Source organism: Salvelinus namaycush, chromosome 34 (genome assembly GCF_016432855.1).
Source record: "Salvelinus namaycush isolate Seneca chromosome 34, SaNama_1.0, whole genome shotgun sequence".
Classification (NCBI taxonomy): domain Eukaryota; kingdom Metazoa; phylum Chordata; class Actinopteri; order Salmoniformes; family Salmonidae; genus Salvelinus; species Salvelinus namaycush.
The window spans coordinates 7,733,933-7,739,195 of NC_052340.1; the positions used below are offsets into that span (position 1 = coordinate 7,733,933).

At 40.7% G+C, this 5,263-nt stretch overlaps 1 non-coding gene across 1 annotated transcript; it reads right to left on the reverse strand.

Moving 5' to 3' along the window:
• Positions 1-996: 996 nt before the first annotated feature.
• Positions 997-1,072, reverse strand: trnaa-ugc. The gene has a single exon. It is a non-coding gene; the product is annotated as a tRNA-Ala (tRNA).
• Positions 1,073-5,263: the final 4,191 nt, after the last annotated feature.

A 5,263-nucleotide genomic window follows, 5' to 3' on the forward strand; every position in this document is an offset into this window, starting at 1 on the left:
AGCAATTTCTTATCAGCTGTGAACTGAGCCCCCAAACACAGTTTCCCATGCAGACGAGTATTATTATAACATCTCAGTATTATTATAACATCTCAGATCCTTTTAAAGAATTGTTCCCTGAAGTGAAAATGCAAACTGGTAGGCGACAGTTATTGCGTGAGCTGCCCCTCAATGTTTTTTGTCAGGGTTCCTAAGAGGCCATAGACAACATTCGTCCATGAGGAACATCCCTATCCGAAGAATAGGTTTGCACCACACAGACCACACTGAAGATAAATATCTAAATAGCTAAATTGACCTAGCATGCTATTATTAATTATTTTATTTATTTGTTAATTATGATAATGAAATACAATGCAGCATGATAAGCTAAGCTATAGTAATTGAATTAATTACTATAGATATTTAAAACGCTCTATAGTGTCATTTTAAAAGTGTGCTATCAGACTACGCATGGATTACTATATTTCCATCCCAATTTGAGAAAATCTCAATTTGAATGCTCAATCAATACTTAATCCAACCAAACAGCTGAGATCCACAGAGCCTCAAAACCACACTGACACATGACATTGCCAGAACATCGTTATTTACGCCATAGCGATGCAGCTAACTTTCCAAAGTTACTCCAAGAGCAATCTTCTGCCAGGCAGCCACATAATTGTGATTGAAATGGAGAACCAAACCCTCCCTCTCCGTCTCGTCACCAAGGTCATGCAGAAAAATAAACTTAAAGGTGCCATTTTTTATACATGTTTTGCTTACACTACTATAGGAACTCTTATTCAAGGGGAATAACATGTTGCATTTCACACTATCTATCCATCATGTTCTGTTTCAGCAAAAGTGAAATAGTGCTCTTTCTGATCGGGGAATCAAACCTTTTGGTTTCAAATTACCCTCTCTAAATTTACATTTACATTTAAGTCATTTAGCAGACGCTCTTATCCAGAGCGACTTACAAGTACATACATTCATATTTTTTTTGTTTTGTACTGGCCCCCCGTGGGAATCGAACCCACAACCCTGGCGTTGCAAGCGCCATGCTCTACCAACTGAGCCACACGGGGCCCTAAATGACCTCTCTTATCCTGAATATGGGAAGTTTGGTCAATTCACAAGAAATGGGAAGATGGGCTGTGTTGACAGTGCTGCACCCTTCTGACAAATCACGTTCTATAAGACTGATAAATTTTCTGGATGAGCGTGGATAGCACACACCAAGCTCAGAGAGAGCCATTTGTTGCCTCTGCAATTCACTGATAGTCTCTCGTTTGAGGATGTCCAATTGATTGTTTTTACTGAATGCCATCAAAAGGAGGTTAGTCATCTTCTTGAGAAAAAAAGATCAAATACAAAAGCGACTGTCAAGGGAAAAAATAAAAATGCAGGAGCGAGAGAGCGACCTAGCATCTAGGAATATCTCTTTAATTAATTTACTCTAAACCAAATCGTTTGGCTGTGGGCAATGCAAATACTTCAAAGTCACCACACATCTCCCAGCTTGGATGAAGTGCTTCATTTACATTTTAATCGGGGTAATTTGGCTCCAGATAATCACTATTTGTTTTGTCTTTTTCTCTTCCTCCTGTACATAGAGCCACCGACGCCTTGAGCTAGAAGCTTCTGTAAGGAGAGGCTACACTATGCATAGACCTACAGTACTCCTACTCCTTGTGTGCACAGCTGCGCCAACGCCGACTGCTCTCTGATGGCAAACAAGAAAATGGGAGTGGAAGTGTTCAGCTTGTAATTGGCAGAAGGCTCTGTCCTTCTGTTCACTCTCGCTGAGGATGCATGGCCTACCGAGTCTCAGTGACTTTGAAGCACTCAATCACATTCCGTCTACTTCACTTGGCATGAAAGGAGGGATTTGGAAAGGACCTCCATCCCTTACCACCCCCTCTTTTTCTGGAGAAGTTGTGTGTTTTTTGAGAACTGATGTTTTGTCGGTTTGGAATTATGGACGAAGCTTCCTGAATCGGATTTCACTTGAAAGTAACAACATATCTCTGGTTTAGCATGACTGCTATTATTGTTTTCAATGTAGTGTTCCCTTCTTCCTGCCTCTTGGGAATGGCTATTGTTATGTTATTCTCCCCCTGCTCTTTTTTTAGTTGTTGATCTTTTGTTTCGTCCTTTATCAAACTCCAACATATCACCACCTTTCAGTACTAGGGTGTTATTAAATGTATCTTGGCTAGAAAAATGAAAGTGAAGGTTGACTACAACGTTTTAGCAGGAGGTTGTCTCACAAAGCAGGCTCAAAGAGCTTACTTCTTCACGCAACTCAATAATAAAAATTAAAAAACATTCTCAATGAATCAAACATAATTCCTCCCTCCAGCAAGACTCTTGGATGTTTCGGTCAAAAGGGCAGTAATTGAGAAACATGTTGAGGGGAATGATGCTCTTTTAATGAACGTGGTTACTCTAATGACTAAGCACAACTGAAGGTCAATTACAAAAACTTTGGTCTATAATTTCCCCAAATTCAGCACATTAAACCATCTGAGTAGTTAAAGGTTACAAAAACAGATAAGCATTTTTGGAGATGTATTATTCAATGTCTGTTTTTGCCTTTTTAATTGTTACACTATATTGTAGTTTGGGTAACATGTTGTAGGATGACCTTTATTATAGCTATTTCAATTGCAGTGAACATACGGAAAGTTTTCAGACCCCTTGACTTTATCAACATTTTGTTCCAGCCTTATTCTAAAATTGATTAAATAAAACATTTTCCTCATCAATTTACACAAAATACTCCACAATAAATTGTTGCAAATGTATTAATAATAAAAAACAGAAATACCATATAAGTATTCAGACACTTTGCTATGAGATTTGTTATTTAGCTCAGGTGCATCCTGTTTCCGTTGATCATCTTTGAGATGCTTCTACAAGTTGATTGGAGTCCACCTGTGGTAAATTCAAATGATTGGATATGATTTGGAAAGTCACACATCTGTCTATATAAGGTCCCACAGTTGACAGTGCATGTCAGATCAAAACCAAACTAAGAGGTCGAAGGAAACTTCCGTAGCTGCGAGACAGGATTGTGTCGAGGCACAGATCTGGGGAAGGGTACGAAAATATTTCTACAGCATTGAAGGTCTCCAAGAACACAGTGGCCTCCATCATTCTTAAATGGAAGAAATTTAGAACCACCAAGACTCTTCCTGGAGCTGGCTGACCGGCCAAACTGAGCAATTGGGGGAGATGTGCATTGGTCAGGGAGGTGACGAAGAACCCAACGGTCACTCTGACAGAGCTCTAGAGTTCCTCTGTGGAGATGGGTGAACCTTCCAGAGGGACAACTGTCTCTGCAGCACTCCACCAATTAGGTCTTTATGGTAGAGTGGCCAGAAGGAAGCCACTCCTCAGGAAAGGGCACATGACAAGCAAGTTTGGAATTTGCCAAAAGGCACCTAAAGATTCTCAGACAATGAGAAACAAGATTCTCTGGTCTGATGAAACGAAGATTGAACTCTTTGGTCTGAATGCCAAGAGTCACGTCTAGAGGAAACCTGGCACCGCTCATCACCTGGCCAATACCATCCCTATGGTGAAGCATGGTGGTGGCAGCATCATGCTGTGAAGATGTTTTTCAGCGGCAGAGACTGGGAGACTAGTCAGGAATGAGGGAAAGATGAACGGAGCAAAGTACAGAGAGATCCTTGATGAAAACCTGCTCCAGAGCGCTCAGGACCTCAGACTAGGGCGAAGGTTCACCTTCCAACAGGACAACAACCATAAGCACACAGCCAAGACAACACAGGAGTGGCACAGCCAGAGCCCAGACTTGAACCCGATCGAACATCTCTGGAGAGACCTGAAATGAGCTGTTCAGTGTCGCTCCCTATCCAACCTGACAGAGCTTGAGAGGATCTGCAGAGAAGAATGGGAGAAACTTCCTAAATACAGGTGTGCCAAGCTTGTAACATCATACCCAAGAAGACTTAAAGCTGTAATTGCTGCCAAAGGTGCTTCAACAAATTACTGAGTAAAGGGTCTGAATACTTATGTAAATGTGATATTTCAGTCTTTTTCTTTGTGTGTGTGACAAAAAATGTTTTGTTGCTTTGTCATTATGGGGTATTGTGTGTAGATTGATGAGGGGGAAAAAAACAATTTAATTCAATTTAGAATAAGGCTGTAACGTAACAGAATGTGAAACAGTCAAGGGGTCTGAAAACTTCCCGAATCCACTGTATGTTTTTGAAAACCGTTACTTTGTCTAGCTCTCTTCATGAAACTACCCAATGCCAATCATGTTCAGGTATTTTTATCTCGGGTTCTTAATCATCATGCAGCCTGGTAGCTACTACACTGTGTGTGATGTGACATGAGTTCAGAAATTGGAAGAAACAGAAGTTCACAGGATGGTGGTGCCAGGAGACTAACGGTGCAGTTTTCCAGTTGACAGATCATTATCTGGCATAGAGGTGAAGGGTCACGACTCAGATGCTCCACAGCTGAATCAGACATGTTGAAGGGCCTGGTGACTTTTGAGCTTCAAAGAACAATTGAACACTTGTATTTTGCTGGATTTGTATTGGCTGAATTACCATATACAGTACTGTCCAATTACCATCACATTTCTCGTCTTTATGTACAGCATGAGCTTTTGTTTTGGAGCAACTGAAAATAAATCTATGAGCCACACGTTATCTGAATCGGGCAATTGAGGGAATAATAGTACTTCAATGACTAGAGTTTGAAATGTTAAGAGAAGCTTGTTTTTTGCTACAGTAGTTTTCAAACAATTATAGTACATAGCCTACAGTACAGTCACCCTAAACATCCATTGTGTCTGGAAACTAGGACATCATAACACCACTGACATCTTCCTCCAAACTCAGGTCCCTCACACACACTCCCTAATGTTGAATCTAATATTTATACACATACGTGTAATTGTTTGATTATCTTATTCTCTACTTTGATTGAAGCCTGTGTCTTGGGACAGGGGACCAAGCTAATTCAAATGGGAGTCATGGGCAGTGCATGGCATCTGTATCAGCTGTGTTAGTAACAGCTAAATGAGATTGGCAAAGTCTGAACAATAAAGCTGACCTGATATCATGTGAAGGTGTCATTCATCACATCAGTCCCGTGAGTGCAAACTCCACCGTGAAAAAGAAACACGTCAAAGACTGGAGTGGCGTAATCTCATCAAGTTTTCAACTGGTGAGCAATTGCGGTAGAGATGTCATTTCTCATGCCATTATGAAGCCTGCTCTTCACAGGAAATGAAAAG